The sequence below is a fragment of the Mauremys reevesii genome, linkage group 1, assembly GCF_016161935.1.
Source record: "Mauremys reevesii isolate NIE-2019 linkage group 1, ASM1616193v1, whole genome shotgun sequence".
Classification (NCBI taxonomy): domain Eukaryota; kingdom Metazoa; phylum Chordata; order Testudines; family Geoemydidae; genus Mauremys; species Mauremys reevesii.
In genome coordinates, this window is record NC_052623.1 from 66,206,014 (window position 1) to 66,232,524 (window position 26,511).

The 26,511-nt window shown below is 40.4% G+C and overlaps 1 protein-coding gene across 18 annotated transcripts in view; it reads left to right on the forward strand.

Moving 5' to 3' along the window:
* Positions 1–26,511, forward strand: part of ENOX1 (ecto-NOX disulfide-thiol exchanger 1) — a 521,099-nt gene that overhangs the window by 291,197 nt on the left and 203,391 nt on the right. Inside the window, exon 1 of one of the 18 annotated variants that reach the window (XM_039485250.1) lies at positions 3,906–3,988. The exons of 16 other annotated variants lie outside the window; for them this stretch is intronic. The gene's annotated coding sequence lies outside the window, so the exon portion shown is untranslated. Of the gene's footprint in view, positions 1–3,905; positions 3,989–13,647; positions 14,169–26,511 lie in introns of those variants that run through there. One more of the 18 variants, XM_039485256.1, reaches the window with a different exon arrangement.

A 26,511-nucleotide genomic window follows, 5' to 3' on the forward strand; every position in this document is an offset into this window, starting at 1 on the left:
TTTCCCGCTCCGCCTTTTTGTTAAATTTTATCCTTAAAGTCTTTATTGCTTTTTTAACAGGGAAGAGGTGTTTTTATCTTTTTAACAGTACTGGAGACCTGCTTTAATAAATGCCTATTAGTTATAACAGAGAGATGTATACTTATTTTTAGTTAACCTAATTAATGTGAAATCTTAGCTCTTGATTGCAACAAAATTGACTAATAAAAAACAGGTTGGTAGAAAATAAGAAGTTATAAGGGTGTGTGTGTGCGCGTGTGTGTGTGTGTGTGTGTGAGAATAGGGTTTTTGAAAAAGTATTCTTTGAAATAAACTAAACAGCAAGTTATGGGTTAAAGAAAAATACCAAGAGAAAGTTTATATTGGATTGAAAGAGGCTTTATTGACATGATAAGATATACAAATGTTGCCAAAGTGTAAAGGCCCTTCAGTTATATATCAGAGGTGGACTTGTACAGACTGGTACTTTATTAGCACACTGTCTGTTGTCCAGCTTTAGTACACAGAAGTGCATGGTTCTTTGGAAAAGAAATCTATACACACGCGTAATAGATCCGTCACTATTTTATTGGCAGAGATAACACTCTGCAGAAATTCTTGCAATACTGATCCTACCTGCAGTGATCAGGTTCTCAGATTGCAGCTCTCTGGTGACCTTAAAGGTACACACCATTACAAGCACTATTAAACCAAGATATTTGTATCTGTGTATTTGGAGACCGCCTTCACTGCAGGGACAAAAAGGCTGCTGAATCAATAAAAGGCATTGTCTGGACAGGGAGATGTGTCCGTGGGGCCCATGCAGAGCCTCTTTACTAGGCTGGCAGGTTTGGTCTCTGCCAAGGGCCTCTGGCTACTGTAGAGAAGGACCACAGGATGGATTGACTGAAGTCAAAGTGATTTAAATCAGCAAGCAGGAAACCTCAATTTAAATCATCAATTTTAATTGTGTTTTGCATTTGTACTTTTTAGTTATTTTCCTGAAAGCTGATTCTCACTGGTGGGTAAACATGAAAACATGTTGATTTGTAGCTAAATGTAGCCTTTACACTAAATTTGATGGTGCTTTTTGCCAGTCAGGAGGATACACTATATCTATTTATTTAACCATTTGTATTGCTTTACTTATATTTATTCTGATTCTTAATTTTTACATTTGCTATTCTAGAAAATGGTGAATGATGCATTCCTTTAGTAGATGAAGATTAATACCTTACTTGTGATGTGTCAAGCTCTGGTTGGATAAAAATTCAAATTGAATTAAAAATACACAAAACCAGCATTTTCTATTTGTTTATTTTCGTAAATAAAACTACCTTAAATGTGCTGGAAATGTAAGGGAAAAGAGTTTATAAAAAAATTCAAAACCTGTTTTCCACTTAAATCTAATTACTTAAATAGACAAAGGAAGTATTATCTATAGCAGGGATCGGCAACCTCCGGCACGCGGCTCACCAGGGTAAGCACCCATGCAGGCCAGGCCAGTTTGTTTACCTGCCGCATTGGCAGGTTTGGCCAATCATGGCTCCCACTGGCCGCGGTTCATCGTCCCAGGCTAATGGCATGGGCGAGGGCAAGGAATGTGCTGGCTGCAGCTTCCCACAGCCCCCATTGGCCTGGGAAGGCGAACCGCGGCCAGTGGGAGCTGCGATCGGCTGAACCTGCTGATGTGGCAGGTAAACAAACTGGCCCAGCCCGCTAGGGTGCTTACTCTGGACAGCCACGTGCCAGAGGTTGCCGACCCCTGATCTACAGGTAGTGAATCGAACTGATTATTTCTGGTTCTTCAAGATTTTAGAACTAGTAGATCTCATTCTCGCACACCTAGCTTTTATCCATAGGTTGCAAGAGGAAAACAAGGGGTTTTTTTTGCTTTTGTCCACTTCTCTATTGTTTTTTTTAATATGACTGAGCAAATCATTGAGCTGAACTAGTTGAATAAACTGAAATGAAGAAAATATTTTCTCTGCAGCTGTAGAAGAGGCTACTGTTGTAATAAGATGGGTTAGTGTTTCAATAAACTCTGGTTCCAGGTGCTTAGCTACTGACTTCCATCAGCTCAGTGCTTTGACTTGCTTTGAAACTTGGCAGCAAATAAGTATGGCTTAATACTATATTTTAGTTTAATTTAAATGATTTTAATAGACTATAATAAGTTTAGGCCTTAACATTTATTAATTTCAAATTTAATTTTAGATCCACCTCTCTGTGAATTAGGAGAGAAGTGGAGTGCAGGGGATGGAGAAAAGCTTGGCTCAAAGTATAGTGAGAATAACCTATGAGATTTCAGTCAACCTGTGCTGGGTGGAGCAAAGAGGAATCTAGTGATTTTGTGAAATCTACTTTTGTGTGATTTAAACTGTTTTGCTAAGGCTAAAGATGCAGAAACCAGGAGATGTTTCAAAACCATGTCAGAGAGTGCAGTAAGCCACCCCACTCTCAAATTTCCTAAGCAGTGTTATTGTCTTGCAGTTTCATCTGCACTGAGGGCTAATTCATTAGTGCAGTAGTGAGGGGAGGATCTTTTCTCACCAGAAGCTGTGGGCAGGCAGGTGGGCTGACTTTTAATTTGTGGAGTCACCTGACTCCTCTATTCTTGCTCCCATATTCTTCACAGTGTGGCAGATGCATGTATTACAAAGGAACTTGAATATAGCACAAAAATGAATCAGCCGCCAATCCATGTAATAGCTTTGGGAGTGTTGCAGCGGGGGGTGGGAATTAGCTTCCTTGAAGAGATCAGGAGCGCTGGATAGTCTGGCTGAAATTGGGAGTCTCCTGGCAAAATAAGTTGTTGGCATGCTAGGGGAGAAAAAGTGAGAAAGCAATTAACTTTGGTGTTTAAGGATACTCTGGAGGATGAGGCACAAGACTAGGATGTAATAGGGCTTGGATTCTGTTGCCAGCTCTGCCAACTTCGTGTGTGATTTTGGACAAGTCACAACCTCTTTGATCCTCAGTTTCCCCAGGTGTTAAATAGGGATGATAATGTGTTTAGTATGGTGATGATTCTTGTGTTGTGAGGATTAATTCACAAATGTTTGCAAAATGCTTATCTGTGTTATGTTTTTGCATGTTTATGATGTAAATAGGGAGAAGGATGGCCCTGTGGTTAAGACACTGCACTGGGACTCAAGAGAAGTGGGTTCCATTCCTGTGTCTGCTACAAATCTCTTTTGTGGCCCTGAGCAAGTCACTTAAATCTCTCTTTGCCTCAGTTCACTGTCTGTAAAATGGGAATACTACTACTTACTTTCTACCACTTTTTGCCTATGTTATGTACTTAGTCTCTTTGGGGCTTCTAGGAGCAGCTCATCATCACCATGGCAAATCCCAAAGGAAAGAGGCCACCTTGCATATTGAGCACCACCCAGCTCAATCTCTGGTAAGGTGCTTAAGGTGGTTGGATCGTATAGTCAGTTTATGTCCATCCTTGGAGCAAGTGTTAATTAATTCATTTTGTCGCAATATTTTCCTTACGTGGAAGGACAGGAATGGGATGGGGTTTTCAATAGTTCCTACTTGCATTGGGATTTGAGCACTGAACCCTTTAGGCACCTTTCAGGATTCAGCCTTAAGCACTCTTAGCACTGTCTTGTTGGTGGGGGGGTTGGAATGCTGCGCATTCCATTATCTCACTATGAAGAAAGAGACTGTAGTAAATACTCTGCACAAAGCCCTCTGAACTACTTTGTTAAACAATCATAGGAAATATAGGCCCTGATTCAGCAAAGCATTTAAACATATGCTTAAGTCCCTGCCTATTCAATAGAGCACTTAAATATGTGCCTAAACATTAGCATATGCTGAAGCTTTGCTGTATTGGGATGAACTCAAGAATGTGCTTCAGTGCTTTGCTGAATTGGGGCCATAAAGGTAGATTACCAAAGTTTTCCTATAAGAAAAGTCTCTGTGGAACAGATGGGCCAGTACTAGTTGCATTGCTAGGAGAGAGACCGGACCTTTTGTGTTTCTTCTTGCAGTTAAGGTAAGAAATGTCTAAAAATACTATTTAAATTGCTCCCTTCTGTGTAGTTATGGTAACTTTCATAGTATAGATGAAAACAATCATTTAATTTGATAGAAATCTTTTGAGGTTAATTTTATGATCCTTATTGGACTAAAACAACAACCAAGTTTTTTTCCATTTTGGATTTATCTGCTTTTGCTCTGGAAAATCTGCTATTTAGTCTCAAGTTGGGCACCCAGAAATGGAGGCATCTGAAACCACTGGTCGTTTTTGCAAATCTTGGCCGGTGACTAGTTCAGTGTTGAGGGGAGGGATATTTTTCTCCTTATAATTCACTCACTCTCTCCTTATAATTCTCATGCCTGAGGCGCCTAAAAATTTCCAAGAGAGACTCCCCCTGGCCCCTCTAAAAGGTGCTCGTACCAACCCATTGTTTTCCTCTATTCTGCAGTGTGCGCAGTGAGCATTGTTCTGTACTGTCAATAGATTTTTCAGGAAAGGGCATGTACTAAAAGTTTATTTGCCAAACACTGCTGCCTCCTTCCATGGTTCCGGGGAAACATTTTGTTGAAATGGAAAAAACAAATGAATAGTTTCCCCAGTCTGTGAGCACACTCCCTTAGGACATGGGGTTTATTATAGGCTAAGGGGAACATTTTTGTGGGAGCCCTTTGTTGAAACATTGGCAGCACATCACAGGACCAGTTGCCGATACATATGGAATGCTTTGCAGCACAGATGGCTTCTCAGTATTTGAGGAAGAGGGAAGGTACTTTATGTACACTAGTGTGTGTGGAGGAGGAGGGGGGAGACATTCCAAGCATATGGAGTGATATGCAAGAAGGCTCTTTTTGTACTTAGCACAGTTTGTTGCACTTAGAGTACAGCAACCTCTCCTCAAGTGATCTGGTTGGGAAAGTATAAACATGAGGCACAGCAAGTGTCTAAAGTTATTGTAACACTTTAATTGGAGGAAGTAATGCATACAGAAGTAATAAAACCAAAGGCATGGCCTACAACAGCCTACGTTCCTAAGTTTATAACTAACTGTAACATCCCAGGGACTGAAAATTACACCAGAGTCAGAGCCAAAACAGCACTGCTGGAACAGGGAGCCTGTTACCATTTTAAGGTTTGTTGTCTTGTGAACAACTATGCCTAGAGATAAATGTTTCCCATCAGTGGGAAGCCAGTAATCCTAATTCTCCAACAGTGTATAGCATCCGTGTCTCACCATGATGAGCCTGGTGTGTAATGGCACCATTTTGATACCATCTTGCCTTCTTCCCTGTCTTTTCCCTCCTCCCTGACCCTTCAATGCCAGTTTCATTTTAGGCAGGACTAATGCTGTGCATCGCCTGAGAGCTTGCAGTCTGGTCTTTCCAGCCATGTAAAGTGTTAGTAGCTGCCCTGATGTTTCCTGCTAAAAACTTGATGGAATTGTCATGCTGTTTGGAGCGATTCATGACCATGAGTGCCTACCTCAGGGCAGACTGTCAGAAGCAGGGCAGACACCCCAAACTGATGGTATGTTCTGTAATTAGATTTCACCAACCCACTAACAAACGTGAATAGTCCTACCATAGAGTCAAAGATAGTACCGTTGGGCTCTCCAGTCTGTCTTACCACCACAGCAAGCTACACTTAGAGATAAATAGTCACTTCCACCAAAAATCACAAGATATTCAGGTTACTCCCAGTCCCAAGAGACCAGTCACTTACCCCAGATCAATTTGTACCTTAGATCTCACTCCAAAGGCAATGAGGGTTATCAACCCTCCAGGATTGTCCTGGAGTCTCCAGGAATTAAAGATTAATCTTTAATTAAAGATTTTGTCATGTGATGAAACCTCCAGGAATACGTCCAACCAAAATTGGCAACCCTAAAGACAATGTGGTACAAGACAGTCCTATAGTAAACTTATTAAGGATTTATTTATAACTAGGAAAAAGAAATGGGAGTTATTTACAGCTTAAAGCAAGCAAAATATGCACAAATGAATCCAGTCAGTGGTTCCAAAAGATGACAGGGATGTAGTAATCTGTCCGCTGCATGTCTTTTAGGCCTAACCCAGGTTGACCCTGGGGCTCACTGCTTTTTGCTTCTTAGCTCCAGCCCTTGTAAGAGTCCAAACAGATGAAAAATTTTCATGTCAACTATCTTTATTTCCCTCTTCCAGCATTTCAACCGATGGGATCAGGCCTTCTGCATATACTTCTCCATAGATGGGTGGTGCAACCATCAAAGCTTTTGTCCTACAATGGCCCATTTAATTTTGATAGCCCTCCTGGATAGGTGTGGTGAGCCACTCTTCCCATCTAAATTCACAAGTTCAGAGCTGGCATTTTTACAATTATAAAATGAACTTATATTTTACCTTGCCGCATGGAATATAGACATTACAAGAAAAGACTGCTGCATGCAGCAACTTGCAAACATTTTATAGAGACTAAACACATCCCTACAAGTCTAATGCTTATCTTGAACAATATTATATAGATGAGCTGGTCTGGTTTCCAGCTATGAATTTGTCAGTGCTCAGCTGATGCCAACAGACTTGGCAAGAACTGGTTTATAGCATCACAGGAATTACAAAAGTGGACCATGATCAGAAAGTAACCTGAACTGAAGGTGTGCATGCCACTAGATTTGTGAAATTATTTTTCCATTGCTGTTATTAAATATTAACAGTATGAAATTTCTCAATCGTTACACAAAAAATGAAAATGAATATTTGTACCTTGACTATGGTACAATTTAAATTGAGAAATTATTGGACTTCATCTCCCCCCCACCACACACACACTGTAAGTCTTAGACTTTCTAAATTTAATTTAATCTCTTATTTCGTATGGCGGGTGTAGAGCAGCAACTACAATTTCACCTGAGGTTGATCGAGCCAAATGGCTACATCAGGAGTAGCAGAATTTATTACAGTAATGCCTCCTTCATATTTATAAATTGGGAAGTAGGTAGTGATATGTGCGATGGTCTGTCATGGGGAACCACTCACACACCAGGGAGTCCTTGATTTTCCATTTGTGTACTAGTTGTCCACATCTACCATGGTTAGTTCAAATTCAGTTCAGAGTTGACCAAGATGACCATGGATGGTCAAACCCAGGAACCTTCTGTGTGGGATCTGGCACAAGGTGCTTATTTTTTAAGTCTTATTTAGCCCAATCTGCTTTCCAAGCCTCCTTCTGATCATAACCTGATTGCATGAAGCTAAACAAATGTTCCCAGAAAGGCTTGTAAAACATAAGACGTTGCGAGGGGGCGTTGTCAAGGTCTTGGTGAATAGGAAGACATCTGTTTTCACAGGTTCACTGAACTTCGCTGAATGTTGTAGCGATTCGGCATATCGGTGGGAGAGCAATGTTGGATAGGTAGCCAGTGTGTTGGAGTTGACTTAAAGGCTCCTGTGATGCACCACATCACTGTATTTAGCTGGGTATTCACAAGTCACATGTGCCTGCATACTGATGCACAATATTCAGCTACTGAATATGCAAGTGCTATTGCAGATGTTCGCAACACTGATCCACCCAGGTTGTACCTGCTAATTTCTGGATTATATTGGCTCTTTTAATCTTTGCAGCTACCTTCTCAAGATGATCATGGAAGGAGCTGGTGTGGTCAAGTTTCACTCCGAGATATGTTGGAGTGTAATTGTGTTGCACATTTTTACCACAGAAAGCTACTTTCAATGTGGTTTTGGCACTCTTATTATCTAGATGAAATGTGCTTACTATTGTTTTTCCAGGGTTTCGTTTGAGCCTCCATTTCTGGAAATATTGTTCCATATTTTGGAGGTCCTCAGTTAATGCTTTCTCAGTGTCATGGAGGTTTGATGCTTGGATTGTCATGGCAAGATCATCTGCATATCCAAATTTTTGTGATTTAGTTGGAGGTATGTCACTTCTGTAAATATTAAAAAGGGTTGGAGCAAGTACAGAGCCTTGTGGTAGCCTGTAGCTTATGATGTGGGGTGAGCTGGTCTTAATACCCAGGTACACCCGCAGGCATCTGTTACTCAGCATGGTCCACAGCAGGCAGGTTGGATAAAAATCAATGATTTAAAAAAAAAATAAAAAAATCGGATTTTTTTTATTTAAACTGGATTTTTTTTATTTAAATCAGATTTAAATTTGATAAAATGCTTTTTGAGGAAGCAATCCGCCCTAACAGCAGGCGAAGTGTTTGGTAGCAAGGTATAATTCTAGCATCAGGCCCTTACTCCATACAGTGTCATATGCAGATGACAAGTTAACAAGTACTGCACTAGTATTTAGGTTTTTTTGATACCCAGCGTCAATGTGAGTTGTGAGTGCCAGAGCTTGGTCACAACAACTACATTTTGACCAGAAGCCAGCTTGTTCAACAGGGATAATTGGCTCAGAAAAGGGCGTATTCTTTTGAGGATGATACATTAAAGAAGTTTATCGGTCATACATAATAGAGAAATTGGCTCATAGCTTCCTGCTTCATCATGGGGCTTTCCAGGCTTTGGAATGGCAATTACTATAGCATCACACCATATTTCGGGGATCCATACTGTCCTTAAGGTAGTGGAGTACAATGTTGCTAGCCACTGGAGTCCTTTGGGGCCGAGATGGTGGAGGAATTCTGGCAGAATACTATCAGGGCCTGCAGCCTTCCCTTTGTCCATTACGGTAAGTCCTTCTTTTACTTCCTCAATGCTGACAGTGGAAGGTTCTCCTCAGGGCACTGAGGCAAGTGTTCGGTAAAGTTGTTGATACACGTCTCTTCTTGTGTATTTATCAGATGGTCCTTTTGTGTTCTCCACCTGTTTGGAGGCTATTGAGTTTAGCTGGATTTACGGTGGCCAGTACTCTGTGGGATTAGTGGCCACAAAACGCCATAGTAGTGTCCAGGCATGGCGACTTGAACATGTAAAATCAAGGTTTTGCCGCACAATCAAGCCAGTGCTGGTGACTTGCTGTGTCAAGGGAGTGTAGCGGGGCTTTTGTGATATGAGAGTTCCTGGTTTGATAGTATTACTAGAGCACCTGATGCTTCTCTTTCATCCAGCAGGAAGTGTGCTTTTTCTGGAAGCCTCAGGGAATGTTCTTTCCTGCTATTTTCAGGAGCCCTGCAAACCGTTGATAGTATTCCAGTCTTGCTGGAATCCTTGCAACAGTTTTCTCAAGTGTCTCTTTGTAGGCATACCAATCAGCTTTAGCAAAATTCCATCGCAGTACCTATTTTTGAAAAAACACAGGAATTTCAATGCCTATGTATATCATTATAGGCTTGTGTTGGCTATTTGGAAATGCTGATAGTACTTCACGTGTTACGATGAGAGTGTTACCACTTTGGTCTTTAGACATGAATGTTAGGTCTGGATTGTCCCCACGTTGCCAGCGGCTTGAATGGAATGTTAATTGTTGTTTTAGTTCATAGACTAGTTGTAAGTCTTGTGTAGATATCCAGTCCATGAGATTTTCACCATTGATTTCATTTGTTTTATAGCCCCACATAGTGTGGTGACTATCAAAATCACCTGCATAGATGCATGGAATAGGAGTGCTGGTTAGCGCTGGTTTTGGCCATCATGTGCTAGGGTCTTTATAGACGTTGTTAATGTGGAGCTCCTCTACTTTGATAGTTGTGGTAAATGTGGTCTCCTCTTTGGTTGATGGAATAACATTAAAATCTGTGATGGTGTCCTTAATGTATATTGCCAAGCCATATTTAGGATGAAAAGGGCTAGTCGTTAGATTATATCCATAGGGTCTCTTGCAACATGAGGATATCAGTGTTGTAAGTCTTCAGCAAGTTTCCAAGGTACTCACATTTTGCTGATGAGAGTCCTTCAACATAAACTTGGAGGATTCTTATTCCAGGGCCTATTTGGAATGTTGTATGGCCCTGAGGAGGAACTTTAGGATTTGTTGAGTTGCTGCTCTGATGACCAGGAGATCGCTGAGCAATGTTTGGTCGCCAAGTTGATGTCATTCATTGTGAGTTCTCACTTAACAGAGTGGGCCCTGGGAAGGCTGCCATCTTCCACTTGACTTAATTTAATTAAACTATTGAAGCGCCTCTTGAATGTGAACCCACAATCTGCTTACAATATCAGTGGCATCAAGACTTCTCTGGGAGGTAAAAATATAATCTTTTCTTTAAACTGTGACTCTGTACTGAAAGTACTTGTATAAAACAGATCACTGACTCAGAGCCATCTGGATCGCTTGGTAAATCATGGAATCATAGGACTGGAAGGGACCACAGGAGGTCATCTAGTCTAGGGCACAAGCACATAGGGCACAAGCAAACAATATGTGTTTTAATATGGCTAAATGTAAATATATACATCTAAGAACAAAGAATGTACAGCATACTTCTAGAAGAGTGGAACTCTATCCTGGGAAGTATTGGCTCTGAAAAAGATTTGGGGGTCATGGTGGATAATCAACTGTACATGAGCTCCCAATGTGACGTTGTGGTCAAAAGCCTAATGCAATCCAGGGATTCATAAAACAGGTGACCCTCAAGTAGGAGTAGAGAGGCATTTTATCTCTATATTAGGCAGCAGTGCTACTGCTGCTGGGATACTGGTTCCCATAATTCAAGAAAGATGTTGTTAACTTTGGGAGGGTTTAAAAAGAGCCACAAAAAGATTAAAGGATTAGAAAACATGCATTATGGTGATAGGCTCAAGAGGCACAATCTATTTAGCTGAACAAAGAGATGATTAAGGGGATCACTTGATTACGGTTTATAAGTATCTATGTGGGGAACAAATATTTAATAATGGGCTCATCAGTCCCACAGAAAAAGTATAACACAATGGATGGAAGTTGAAGTTAGACAAATTCAAACTGGAAATAAGGTGTAAATTTTTCACAGAGAGAGTAATTAACCACTGGAACAATTTACCAAGGGTCGTAGTGGCGTTTCCATCACTGACAATTTTTAAATTAAGATTGGAAGCTTTTCTAAAAGAGATGCTTTAGGAATTATTTTGTGGACGTTCTGTGGCCTATGTTATATAGGAGGTCAGACCTGATAATCACAATGGTCACTACTGGCCATGAAATCTATGAATCGATAGAAAATGGCATCTTCTTAAATAATAGACCTACTTCATACGACTATTCAGAGTCATAGCCGCTTCCTTTGGTGACAAAAATAATGTTTTACTCCTTTTTACCTCAAAATAACTATGGGAGAGTGTATTGGATTATAGTCCGGTTCACACAGCAGCTAAATTCCTGTTTGCAGGACCAAATTCTGTGGAAACCACTGAGATGTAATAAATAGTGAATTCCCCAATGACATTTTTATATAAACACTTTTCAGAATAATCAAAATGAGCATCTTGTCTGGACCACCTCCAAGTGTTACACCCATAATTAATTAGTTCCTAACCACAAAAAAACCTCTCTTTTATACAAAAAAAAAAGAAGCAATTTTTACAGAGAAACAAATGACAGAGAATTAATCTCTCAAAGAAGTAATTGTCTAAGAAAGAGATGGGGATTCCCCATTTCTAATTGAAAACTATGTAATTTTGCAGCCTCACTAAAAACAATATGAGACTAGCATCACTTTGCTACATAATACCCCCTAAAGTTCTCTAGAGCTACATCTGGTACTTCTCTCATTTATTTCTACTAACAACCTGTACCACAACTGGGCTTTCTTTCCTTCCCCCCGGCCCAATCTAATCTGGTTGTCTCTGGAAACGAGACTTGAGAATAACAAAGTATAGCCCACCTTCCTCTCCTTGCCTGGGTTTAGTAAATCAGCTGTAGAAAATAAATATTTCACATATTGGACAGATGAAGGATTTCACGCAATTGCAGATTGCTTCCAAGACAACCAATTCTTGTCACTTGAATGGCTTAAACATAAATGCAATGTTGAAAACAAAGCTTTTTATGTTTCTTCAACTCTATGATTTTATATGTAAAGCATTATCCATCTCCCTCTTGTCCCTTCAACCACCAGCAGATACAGAAAAGCTGTTAGCATTAACAAGTAACACAAAACAATTTATTACCTGAATCTATTCTTTCTTCCAGTCAAGATGGGATGAAAAATATCATGCCACTTCACAAGCCTGGAATAAATATTTTGGGATTTGAAATTGCTCTGGTTAGTGCCTATAAATCCTCAATATGCAACAAATGTATCCAAATGTAATACAACATTACACATAAAGTACACTGTTCCCCTACTACAGTGAACAAAATCTGAATGGGTCGCGCCCCAAAATACCCAAAATGCCATCATCCTAAAGTAGTGGGGGTTTTGGCTATTTTGTTTTGCACAAATCCTTCCTTTGGGCAAAGTTACTTGAGAAGCTAGTGGCAAGTGGGCTCCAGCCACGCCCGATCTCTCACAGTATCTTTGTCCTTTTCCAATCAACAGGTCATGATAATGGACATGGTGCAGATAGCATTTGTAGACAAGCGCCTCATGACAAATTTCCATGCTGTGGCTTTTAAAAGCTAGCCGTTGAGCAGACTCTCCTTATCTGACTTTTCTTATTTCTCCCCCATAGAACTCAGTGTTATAACTGGCAACTGCACCTCCTCCGGGAAAGCTGCTCCCACCTGCGGAGCAATTCAGCTGTCCTGTCTCCACTTGGTCTTCTGTGCTCTGCTCCCCCACCAAATCTTGATCAACATCAAGAGTCCAGTGCTAATCTTTTTATAGACCCTCAATGGGCTGGAGCCTAGCAAGCTCAGCAACCACTTCTCTAAGACTGCTCAGGCTACCAGAACAATTGTGAGCGCGTCTGATGGAGCAATGGTGAAGTACTTGATGGCTGGACTTTCTCAGCAGCGAGCCTGCATTTCTGGAATCTTTTACCACCACAGATCAGGGTGACCTGAGATTTCCTGATGTTAGTGTGCAATGTGAGATGCATATTTTAGTGAAGACTGTGCCTTAATACAGTGGCAGCAGAATGGTGACATTTTTCCAGGGGAAGAATAGATGGATGAGATTCAAGGTGCCTAGATACGCTAATGATTGGCACATTAAGAACATAGCTGGCTGCTTTCAATGCAGCCTGGGGATTCAGCCCCTCTACCTGCTTTCTCCTAATTATTATACAGCTTTTTGCACTGGCTGAGGATCCTCTCAGACTATTGTATTCAAGGGGGTGGCGAGGATGTGATAGGAAGTTCTGAGGGGCAGTTGAAGCAACTGATGTCTGTGCTGTCTTAGGGTGAATGTGTGTCCAATAAAGTCTCACTTGTGGTAAACTGGCCTTGTCTGAGGCTCACACGTCCGTAGCAGATCTCACGTTAGGAACAGTTGAACTACCGCTGATCATTCTACATTGTTCTTTCCATTGCCAGGCTTCTAGATTCCAGCCAGCAAGTCGTGAGTTAACTACCTACCATCCTTATTCACCGCTATTTATTTCCTTCTGTGCAGCAGACAGACTTTTGAGTGTTAGGTACACGAACTTGGAGACATTTTTTCTCTACCCTACAGTCTTAATAGCAAACAGTCACTCCCTGAGTCCCTGCAGAACTTGTTTCTTCCTAGGCCCAATGGGCTTCAGGACCATGCCCTTCCCTTACGCTTTTCAGATTCTATTAAAGGCATCCACTTCAAGGAACGATAAATGTTCTTCTGTGAGTATGAAGTTTGGAAATACTCTCAGGACTCCTGCCAGTACGTGCTTGGGCAGTGAAACTAGACAGGTTAGTTTTATTTTTTGGTTCTCGTGCACCAGCACGAAGATATTGTGTTTTGAGTTTCCCGTGCTGCAGGGGGAAAATTCTTAAATATTCTGAGGGCATCTCTACTCGTCTTGTGTTTTATAACCACACGCCCCTTTTTATTTTACAAACTGTAAATTTGAGGGCAGTGTGTTTATTAATGTAATACTGGTGAAAGAGACCACACTGGAGACAGGCCCTCTCTATGAAACAAGGACAACTTGGGCAGGAACAATTCAGGCTTTTCCATACTGCCCTGCCAGTATTTCTCAACTCTGACCTGAGGAGACAACCATCCTCATTCTTTCTTTTGCTGCTCCACTGAGACTGCCAAAAGGGATCCCAGTTAGTGCCACTGTGTAATCCACTCTTCAGTCAATAGATGGTAACAACTTTCAGTCACAGCTCCCTGGGACCGAGTTGTACTAATGACCAGAAATGAGTGACTCTGTATCACAACCGCATTTCCTTCACTCGCTCTTCCATGGTATGCTGAATTACCATTGTGCATCTAAACATGATTTCCCTCTTTGATAGTCACTTTTGTTTCTTAATACATTTGTTTCTTGTTTAATTGAATATGAGTCAACAATGTGATGCAGCCTAATGTCATTGGGGGGTGTATTAACAGGAGTGTTATATGTAAGAGACGGGAGGTAACTGTTTCACTCTACTCAGCACTGGTGAGGCCTCAGCTAGAGTATCTTGTCCAATTCTGGGTGCCACACTTTAGCAAAGATGTGGATAAATTGGAGAGGGGCCAGAGGTGAACAACAAAAAATGATTAAAGGTTTAGAAAACCTGACAGGCGAGGAAAGGCTAAAAATGGGCATGTTCAGAGAAAAGAAGACTGAGGGGGAACCTAATACCAGTGTTGAAAGATGTTAAGGGCTGGACAGGGATCAATTGTTCTTCATGTCCTCAGAAGGCAGGACAAGAAGAAATGAGCTTAGTCTGTAAAAGGGAGATTTAGGTTAGATATTAGGAAAATCTTTCTAAGGCTATGGCTACACTAGAGAGTTTATAGCGATGCAGTTGCACTGATGCAGCTGTGCCACTGTAAGCTCTCTAATTACTTCAGCCCCCGTGAGCGGCGGTAGCTATGTCAGCGGGAGAGCTTCCACACTGGCACTTCAGTCCACACTGGCGCTTAAAGCGGCATAAATTATGTCATTTGGGGATGGCTAATTCACACCACTGATAGATGTAACTTATGCCCACTTAAGCTGTAGTGTAGCCACAGCCTAACTATATGGGTAGTTAAATTCTGGAATAGGCTTCCAAGGGAGGTTGCGGAACCCACATCATTGAAGGGTTTCTAAGAACAGGTTGGACAAACATCTGGCAGGGATAATCTAGGTTTACTGGGTCTTGTCTCAGCCCAGGGGGCTGGACTTGATGACTGCTTGAGATCCCTTCCAGCCCTACATTTCTCTGGTTCTGTGATTTTAATTATTTTAGGCTGTACCTAAAACAAATTGATCAGAATACAGTTGAATGTAATGATCAGTGATCTCTCTGTGATAGAGGAAATTAGACTGTCTAATTTTTGGAAGACAAAGGGAGAGATAAGTTGTGAGCTATTGAACTTTTTGTAACCGCACCATTAATGCCATTGGCAGCCAGGAAATGCCTTTTTGTATTAGCTGGACCCAGTACTTTGGGGATATGCCTTCGTGGAAGAAAGTGATACAGTTGGTGAAACTGTACCTTTGGGAACATATAACAGAATCCTTCCTGTGATATGCAAATCATGCTGCCAAATTGCTATATAAACAATTCATGAGCGAAGCAAAGAGAGGTGGCTAAATCATTGGATCAAATATCAGAGATAAAAGTAATGGGGGACATGCATAAAAAGAATGTTTTTGCTTTGCATTTTAAAAAAAGAGAATTTAAATGCAATTCTACATAATTCTATTCTCAAAGCGTTTAATTGTATTAAAGAGTACATAACAGATAATATACCACAATTGTTACAGCTCAGATTAAAAGACAGCCTATAAATCTAACATATAAGTACAGTTTGCTGCAGAAAGGTGTTTATTAATCTAAGCAAGACTTTTATTGGACAGTAAAGAGTGTCTAACCCATCAGATTACTTTTTAAATAAACATATTACACCACAAATGTTAATCTGGTTACTTTTCAAGCAGGAAATTAGCATTGATTATATTTTTTTTAGTAATCTAGGCAATCCTGTCATTCCTATTCTAACCATGAGCAATAATCTCATGAGAAACAGTTCAGAGTCATATACTGCGCTACATCAATGTGCAGATATCTTGTTGATGTTAATGGGAGCTGCGTGCATAGATTTGGTCTGCATCACTCAGGTTGCTTTATTTAATACTATACAAGAAAAGAATTTAAATTAATCACACTTCCCCCCCATCAAGTATTGTTATTTCATAAATGACACCCAAATCCTCACTGGCACTCTGTCCAATCATAGTACTTTTCCATGGTGGTCCTTCCTTCCAAAAATTTATCTCCCTTTAGTCATCTCCAGTGCCTGTTGTTCACATAAGGCTTTGTCTACACTGGAACCGGAACAACAAAACTTTTATCATTCAGAAGTTTAAAAAAACCACACACCCAAACGACAAAAGTTTTGCTGACGAAAAGCGCCGTTGTGAACAGCACTTTGTCAGCAGGAAACCTCTCCTGCCCACAAAGCTACCACCGCTTGTTGGGGTTGGAAGTTTTGTGTCGGCGGGAGCTAAAAGGTGACTAGTGTAGCTATAGTGTTGCTAAAAGGTGACTAGTGTAGATATAGCCTAAGATTTGATCCTCTTCCATTAAGTCAACAGAAAGACTCCCTTTGATTTCAGTAGGAGTTGGATCATGTCCCTAAGATCTTAGAGGGACATGAGTAGAAAACTGAGAAGGCAGCACAGAATTATCATGAGGCAAAGAAAATATGTTTTGTTCATGGGTTTCTTTTATTTTGTCATATAAGAGGAACATCATGCTAGGCAGAGGCATGGCCTCATTATAAACAGATCTTGCATTGAGCAAATATGTAAGATTTTCTTCAATGTTAAATCACTCATAAAAAACTGCCTCAGATTCTCTTCCACCAGGAACAATATCTCTTTGTCAGCAGTTGCTCAGGTATAATATAACAACAGAATGGGAAAATAAAAGGATTTGTCTTTTAACATTTTGAATTTGGATCTTTTTTCAGCCAACTCTCCAAGTATGCGGCAATTAATGATAGCAGCGAGCAGGCCATTCTCAGTATAAGACTCACCAGTTTGCACAGGAGGGTCTCAATTAAGTAAGTCACAGTTGCTGTGACATTGATTTTTTTGGAAGCCAGTTGCCAGAAACTGACCACTTTTAGGTTAGTAGTTTCCAGACCTGGTTAGAAGAAAGGTCTGGTATCACGTCTTCAGTTGCTTCAGAAAAGACAGTATTAGAAATCCCACAATGGGTATGGTGTATCTCTTAATTTTGTATGGTGCTCAGACATGATGTTGTAGTAAACAGGTAAATGAACAAGCTCATAAGGGAAATTCCTAGTGAAAATCCCCTTAAATTGTGCTATCTGTTTAATTTTCTCTCCATTGAGCAGTATCAGATTCCAGAAGTTGAACCATTCTTGTTGCAGGGGAAATCAATGACACAGAGTCTTGGTATAGTTTAACTTAAACTGGTTTGTTTCATACTGTATTTATAACCTGTTTCTGGAACAGAGGAAGCTACAGACAGCACACGGACAATCCCCATCTTTCAAGCATCTCAGCCTAAATACCAATGCCCAGTTCCCAGGGAGCAACTCTGCCCCAAGAATTGATTCTAGTTAGACAGATGAAGGTAGAGAGCAAACTGCCTTGCACCAAGTTACAGCTCCCCCAAAGAAACACCATCAGAAAACGAAAACCATCACTACATTTCTACCACGACTGAAATCTTTTTTGCACACTGAGGAAACAAAAATACAAGACGCTGTATCATTACTATCTGGTGACCACTTCCATAACTATTGTGATTTGTTGTGTGTCAATGATGTGCTTTGTAATGTACAAGACTGAAATATGGACAGTCTCTGTTCTGAGGAATTTGTAATCTAAAAGACAAATATAGATAAGTATAATGAAGATTTCAGCAAAAAATAGTATTTTGTTTTATAATAAATGAACATCAATAATAAATGTAATAACGATATTAGTACAAGGTTAAGGTTGCCCAAGTTAACACTCAGAAATCAGGAATTGCAAAAACGAAGGTGGAATGCACATCTCTGACTCTACCTCTTGAGCAGATTTATTAAGATGAAGTCTAATGGTGTGATCACCTATTATTTCCCAGACAATACAATTAGGTGTTCTAGATTTTGATTTTGATTTTTACTAATTTTTGTCATTTGTTTTTGTTATACATTTGTACCAGAAATCAGTTTAAGAAATGAGATAAACACAAAAGTTAAAAACAAACAAACAAACAAACAAATACCCATACAGGCTTTTATAAATGATTTAATTTATTGTTTGCATCCTAGGTTCCCATATTTAACTAAACACACACAGAAAACCCCAACCTATTTTACCATAGTGCTGTTATGCATGACTAAGAAATAAACTTTAGATAGAATGAACAGGATGAGATACAAACTGTAATTTACAGCTGACAGAGTGTGAATTTCATTGGAAATCCCTTTAAAGGAAACTTGCAATTTCCCCACCTCTCCCAAGTGTTCCTTGAAAAATTATGATCATTGCCTTTTTTGTTTTTGGTTACATTGAAAACTGCATTCTCTCAATATAATACAGTGCAAATTGTTATAGAGGTGTAGATCAGGGGGCCATTGAAGTAGGCACAATAAATACAGACAGTGTAATATTTCTAGTAGGGCTGTCGAGCGATTGAAAAAATTAATAATGATTAATCGCGCTGTCAAACAACAATAGAATACCATTTATTTTAAATATTTTTGGATGTCTTTTACATTTTCAAATATATTAATTTCAATTACAACACAGAATACAAAGTGTACAGTGCTCACTTTATATTTATTTTTATTAGAAATATTTGCACTGTAAAAAAACAAAATAAAATGTATTTTTCAATTCACCTCATGTAAGTACTGTGGTACAATCTCTTTACCATCAAAGTTGAATTTACAAATGTAGAATTACGTACAAAAAAACCTGCATTAAAAAATAAAACAGTGTAAAACTTTAGAGCCTACAAGTTCACTCAGTCCTACTTTTTGTTCAGCCAATCACTCAGACCAACATGGTTGGTTACAATTTGCAGGAGATAATGCTGCCTGCTTCTTGTTTATAATATCACCTGAAAGTGAGAACAGGAGTTCACACAGCACTGTTGTAACTGGCACTGCAAGATATTTACGTGCCAGATGCGTTCAAGATTCATATGTCCCTTCATGCTTCAATCACCATTCCAGAGGACATGTGTCCATGCTGATGATGGGTTCTGCTTGATAATAATCCAAAGCAGAGCAGACTGATGCATGTTTATTTTCATCATCTGAGTCAGATGCCACCAGCAGAAGGTTGATTTTCTTTTTTGGTGGTTTGAGTTCTGTAGTTTCCGCATCAGAGTGTTGCTCTTTTAAGACTTCTAAAAGCATGCTCCACTCCTCGTCCCTCTCAGATTTTGGACGGCACTTCAGATTCTTAAACCTTGGGGTGAGTGCTGTAGCTATTTTTAGAAATCACACATCAGTACCATCTTTGCATTTCTGCTGTGAAAGTGTTCTTAAAACGAACAGGTGCTAGGTCATCATCCGAGACTGGTATAACATGAAATATAAGGCAGAATGCATGTAAAACAGAACAGGAGACATACAATTCTCCCCTCAAGGAGTACAGTCACAAATTGAATTACCACTTTATTTTTTTAATGAGCATCAGCAGCATGGAAGCATGTCCTCTGGAATGGTGGCCAAAGCATGAAGGGGCATACAAATGTTTAGCATATCTGGCATGTAAATACCTTTCAGTGCCGGCTACAACAGTGCCATGCGAAGGCTTGTTCTCACTTTCAGGTGACATTGTAAATGAGAAGCAGGCAGCATTATCTCCTGTCAATGTAAACAAACTTGGTTGTCTTAGCGGTTGGCAGAATAAGAAGTAGGACTGAGTGGACTTGTAGGCTCTAAAGTTTTACAGTTTTATTTTTGAGTGCAGTTATGTAACCAAAAAAAAATCCACATTTGTAAGTTACACTTTCACGATAAAGAGATTGCACTTCAGCACTTGTACGAAGTGAATTGAAAAATACTATTTCTTTTGTTTATAATTTTTAAAGTGAATATATTTGTAATAAAAATAATAATATAAAGTGAGCATGGTACACTTTGTATTCTGTGTTGTAATTGAAATCAATATTGAAAATGTAGAAAAACATCCAAAATATTTAATAAATTTCATTTGGTATTCTATTGTTATAAGCGTGATTAATCACGATTCATTTTTTTAATTGCGATTCATTTTTTTTAGTTAATTGCATGAGTTAAGTGTGATTAATTGACAGCCCTAATCTCTAGCCAAGACTTACAAACAGTGGGAGAAAGAAAGAATTATCCCATTTTTTCTGATGGGGGAACTGAAGTGCAGAGATTAAATGACTTCTCAAGTTCACTCAGGATTTTTAAGGCAGAGCTGGGACTAGAACCCAAATCTCTGGACTGGGTTTTAGTCCATGGCCTTATCCACAAGAGCATCCTTCCACTTCATAGTGAAGAAGAATGGAAGTCCATTCTTGGTTTCATGCAAATAGCAGTTCCAGCCAGCACAGACGATGTTTAGCGATGGTAAAAGCCTATTATGTCATCAAGTCTTTCCCGCGCCAAGAAACATTGACGCTATAATAAATGTGGACTGTCCAAACCACTCTACTTGCTGCTTTTCCATTTTCACTTTCCTTGATCCAAAGCTCTGTCTCAGAATAGCCTCTGCTGGAGGTCAAGAGGAGGGCCAGTGAGCTAGGTGAATTTGGGGAAAAGAGCTACACCGCACAGTTTCCTTCCTAGTTGCATCATTTATGTCATATGCATATTCATAGACTGAAGTCAGAATTTGGTCCCAGGAGAGCACTGGTAAAGAAGTTTATTAGATGACAATATAAATTAACAAGTCAAAAGCTATGAAAGTTACCATATTCGTAGCTACAGGCCAAATGCTTTATTCATAATGTTGTAGTGGCATCATTAACAGTATGTTTGTTTAAAAAGTAACTACTATACTGTTTGTGACCCTCATAATACATGTGTTAAGCAGAGTGTGCTGCTGGTTTACACTGGTTACATTCTGCTTTGTTTTCTTCCAGGCAGATTTCCATTGATTTTTATTGCCATACCAAATGCTGTTTATGAATATGGGTAACTAATTGACCAAGATTTCTCACAGTTACTTCTAGACTGGCCGTTCACCCTTCCCGAGTAATGGTTCTCAGGAAGCTTTTGGCCTCACTGTTGATTCCAGGTTTTTCTGGTTGTATCGTGAAGACTGGAAATACTGGATTACAGGAAAGGAAATAAATAATTTGTGTTATTATTACAAAACATTTATACAGTGCAGCAAATTTATATTGTACTTTACTAAAATAGAGACAGACACACTTCCTGCCCTGAAGAACTTATATCTCAGATAAGACAAACAAACACTCAAGACAGGGAAAGGAAGAGGATTATCAGCGAAGGGAAGGAGGGTAGATTGCTTGGGAAGGGGGGTGTTGTTATCACTGTTGTCTATATTACAATAGTGTCTAAAGCTTCCAAATGAGACTGAGGACCTGTTGTGCTGGGTGCTGTACAGACACATTGTACACACTTCCCCAACAAGTCTAACTAGTTGAGACAGACAAAGGACAGAAGAGAAGACAGAGACACACAGAGGCGAAGTAACTTGCCCAGGTTTGGACAGCAGGTCTGTGCTAGAGCTGTGATCAGACTCCTTATCCAGTGTATTATCTGGTGGAGCTATTTGGATGAGAGAGGGGTGTGTGGCAGGGAGAGTGCCTCAGATGTGAACTCAGGAAGCCATGAGTGTACCAAAAAAAGAAAACTGGCAAAATAAGTTGAGAGGGACGGGAGGCAGGCAGGGAAGGGGTGAGATGGGGAGTAGGGAATATAAAATTGTTGAAATTATGTAAGTCCTTGTAGGTGAAGACAAGGATCCTGAATGAGATGTGACAAGAGTCAATGGATGGATTCACAGAAGGGGTGGCATAGCTGAGTGGAAGAGACTCAGAGCTTTTCTTTTAATGGGTTTTATCACTAGAAACCTTGACTTTAAAAACATCTCCCAGTATCTCTCTTAGCAGGCATTGTACAGAGAATACGTGATGCTGTCACATAAAGTTTGCATTGCTATGAGTCTGGGGTGGCTGCACTGGCTCAGTGACAAAGGCACAAATGAGTTATGCAGATTGTCCCAAATTAGAACCAAAATAATATCACATGAAACCACCATGTACTTCTGTGTATGCCACAGATTTTATAGAAAAAAAAAGGATTTTAGAAATTTTAAAAGAATTTGATTGGCATTTTTTAATTCAAACCCCTCTGTCTGTAAAGCCAGGATGCCTTAGATCTAGGCATTCAATTATACAGGACTTGGAGGCAGAGAGAAATGATAATGAATATATTTTAGAAATCCCTAAAAATTACTTAAATTAGCTTCTCCATACATTACGTTGCTATGTGAAGTTCAGCTATCTCCTCATCTTCCAGAGCTAGAAGCAAATGCTGTATGTTCACAGCTGGAATCTTGCCATTTCAATGATGTTAAAACTCCTGTTTCTAGCCCTGATGGGTTGTGAGATACTGGATTATAAATTTGTCACAGGTGCAGGAGTGACTATGGGCAGTTACACATCAGTCCAGTTTAATTTTTTAGGTGTTGAGTGTGTGAGGATTTCTCACTGCATCGAGATGGGAATGGCAGAAACGTTCTGTGGTAGGTCACATTTTTAAAAAAACAGAGTCTGAAGCTTTTTTTAAATAGCTGTGGTAAGAATGGATTAATGGACAGAATGTGGTAAGGTGAGCAAAGGCACATGATAAATGCAATTTATTATATCGGGATCCCCACAACTATATATATAGAGAGAGAGAGAGAGAAAATATCTGATGTTTTTTGTATTATATGGCATTGGTGAAGAGTCTAAACTCAGCTTATCAGTATAATTCAGTCTTCCAAAGGAAGCGGTGAAAGCCCTGCTGCTTGAGACATCCCAAGCCAGACTGGAAATGTACTGGGCTATAGGGAACATTGCCCTAGTTCATCCCCTCCAGCAGAAAGCCCTGTGAGAAGAGGCTGTGGTGAGGAAATCTCCACGAGGTTCCCTTCATAGAGATCCCCCCTCCCCCATGTTATCCTGCCAGGTCAGCGCAGGTGACATCTTCCCAAAATCCTGGTAGATTCCCAAGAAGCCAGCGCAATCCATTTGGAGGCGCTGGATCTCCAAACTGCTGGTACCACCACCACCACTGCTCCCACAGCAATGGAACCAGGCTACCTGGGCCTCCCCTTGAGCACTTTGTTCCCTTGATCACTTCTGCACCTTGCAGGCAGTGGTCTATGCAGGAAGGATAATACAGTCCTGGGCTGTATTTTTTTCTAACTAATTTCTATCAGGTTGTGGAGAGGCCTCCTCAGGGCCCAGAGGCGGGAGGAAGGTATCTTGATGGCAGCTGAGCCGCCTTTCCATTTAAAAAAGGGAGACTTGCATCTGGAGGCTCCAGTCTTTGGGAGAACAAGCTGGCCAAGTGGCAGTGGACTAGACTAGATGACTTGCTAGGCCTTTTCTTCTTAATATTTCTATGGCTTTTATTATTTCTTAAGTTTCTTATACGTATTTTCTCACTTACCTTCTTATTTGAGAGTCAGAGTATTCATGTAAGAAAGAATTTTTTCCCCAGTATGCCTCTGGTACAGAAGCCTCCAGTCCTACACAATACAGTCATTTTGGTTACTATATTTTATTTTTCTGCTGTAAGACAGGTTGCTGTATGTGCTTCCTTTATTGTTCGAAATATTTATTTGAGGAATGTCATATTTGTAAAAAAGCATTTTGAGGACCTTGGATGAAAAGCAGCACTATATTTTTTAAAATATTATCATTATAATTTGATTAGAATATTTCAGAAGCCTCAAATATATATGTATTTACATCTGTAAGGCTTAAAAAACTGCAATATGAAATGGCAAAATGGTATAATATGTTCTATAAGCATTCTTTCTCTGAAATGGAAGGCAAGCAATTCGCAATTTAAAATCAGCTCCTAGACAAAGCGGAAAAACAGAGGCCATCAATGGCACTTTGTATTTGAGCAATATCCAAATTTGCTTTTATCATTAGTGCACTGCATTGCTAGCTTGCAAACTTGCTTTTTTCCAGATAATTTTAGTCCTGCATATGCTTTTGTTATCCCTAAGCCGGACTTCGATAATGTCTTGCTTATTGTGTCTCCAGAATCTGTTATTTACAGACTTCAGTGTATTCAGGCTGCAGCTGCTAGGATTCTCACAAGAGAACAAGCACATTTGTAACCTGTTAAGACCTTACATTGGTTGCCTGTGAAGTTCTGGCTTTGATTAAAAAAAATGTTGCTGAGTGACTTTTAAAACAACATTACAAAGGAACACCTATTTATCTCACAGACATTTGTTTTATTTTTACTTTCCTGAAATCTTCCCCTGTTCTACTTTCTGGAGGAAATCTGGCCTTTGTGTGTGCCAGATATTATCTTCCAAAACTGCTGAGCCAAAACATTTAGAAATGCAGCATCCTGAAGGAGCAATTCTTCCAGACGATGTGTTGTGTGAAAATTGGCTTTGCTAGATTTCAGAGTAAACTGAAAATATGTTGTGACTTTCTCTAAGATGTCTCAGGTCCATTGACATAATTATGATTTGTTGTTTGACTGCAGTGCAATGACTACTTGTGTAAATGCTCATATGCAAGTATGCAAATATATATATATACACAAACATACATTGTACATACAAGATGTATAGTGAAGTGTTGTAATATGATAACTTTCATTTTGATAGTTTATAGGATTACATAATTTTCTAGTGGCCAAGTCTGGAGTAAATAATGGTATCATAATTCATCCTAAATGATTGAAAATCAAAAGAATAATTTAATTTCTCACCATTTTAATTCTATAAATATACCTCCAGTGTTCATTGTGTATATAAGTTCCTGTTTCCTGAAGACTTATATTCTTAAACACCTGCCAGTTTCAATAACAGATTTTGCTCAACCTCAAAAAAGTTAATCTCCTTATTGGTTTATAGTTTGAAGACTGGATCTTCCACAATGGGCACAGTTTGTTCAACCAAACGTTGTAAGTTCCAGATTTTGAGGTGCTCAGCATCCATAGCTGGAATTGAATTTTTAAAAGAGTTCAGCTCCTGGCTAGGTGCCTAAAGAAGGGACAGATTTTCAAAAGTGCTCTGGCCACTCGTTTTGGGGGCCTCCTATGTTTCATATACCCAAGTGCGGAGGGAAAGTGTTAGCAGTTTTTTGGTGCAGAAGGATATTGTTCATTTCATTTTAGGCATTTTCAAACCCTTTGAATTTCAGAGTGCAGATGGGTTTGGAGTTTTCAAACTATACAAAAATGCAAAAAGTCACCTTCACTTGAAATGCTACACTCATGAAATTAAGAGGAAGCCAGAATGGTACAGAAGTCATCTCAGAAATGTTTCTTCTGTATGCTGTAGGCAAGAAGGCTGGGATGATAGGGAGAGTGAAAATTCTGTCATGATGTTGGCTGCAGCTGCTAATGCTTTCTCTTTCTCCAAGTTTCTTCCTCCAAAGATGACCAAGTAGATATTTAACACATGGTGTGGTCTAACTTTTTTTTTTTAAGCAAACTCTGCAGCTAGGGTTGCCAACTTTCTAATTGCAGAAACCCAAACATCTTGCCCCACCCCTACCCTGAGGCCCCGCCCCACTCTTTCTCTGAGGCCTGCCCCCTGTTCACTCCATCCCCCTCCCTCCATTGCTTGCTCTCCCCCACCCTCACTCACTTGCTTATTTTCACCAGGCTGAGGCAGGGGGTTGGGATGCGGGAGAGGCTCTGGCTGGGGGTGCGGGCTCTGGGGTGGGGTAGGAGTCCCCAGATGGGGGTGTGGGATGGGGCTAAGTCCTGGGGCAGGGCATTGGGGTGCAGAAGGGGGTGCAGGCTCCGGGAGGGAGTTTGGGTGCAGGAGGGGGCTCAGGGCTGGAGAAGGAGGTTGGGGCATGGGAGCGGGAGAGGGTTTGGGGTGTGGGCTCCGGACGGACAACACTTATCTCTGGTAGCTCCCAGAAATGGCTGGCATGTCCCTCTGCCTTCTAAGCAAAGGGGTGACCATGGGGCTCTGCTGAATGCTTCCCACAAACACAGGCACCACCACTGCAGCTCCCATTGGCTATTGTTCCCAGCCAATGAAGTTGCAGAGCTGGGGCTCGGGGCAGGGGCAGCACGCGAAGCCCCCATGGCCATCTCTCTGCCTAGGAGTTGGACATGCCAGCTGCTTCCGGGAGCCGCATGGAGCCAGGTAGGGAGCCTGTCAGCCCCGCTGCACTGACAGCACTGCCAGCTGGACTTTTAACGGCCCAGTCAGCAGTGCTGACCGGAGCCACCGGTTGAAAACTGGACACCTGGCAACCCTATCTGCAGCTCTACTAATCTGTAAATAAAAGCAGCAGCAGAGGGAGACTGGCTGAAAGTGTGTGGTATGTTGAAAACACCCTGCCCTGTCTGGGAAATGGCCTGTATTTTTGCCTTATCAGGTGGTGCAGTGACCGATCTCATGTCTAATATCTTATGAATCACAGTGTGTGTAGTCTGTCAG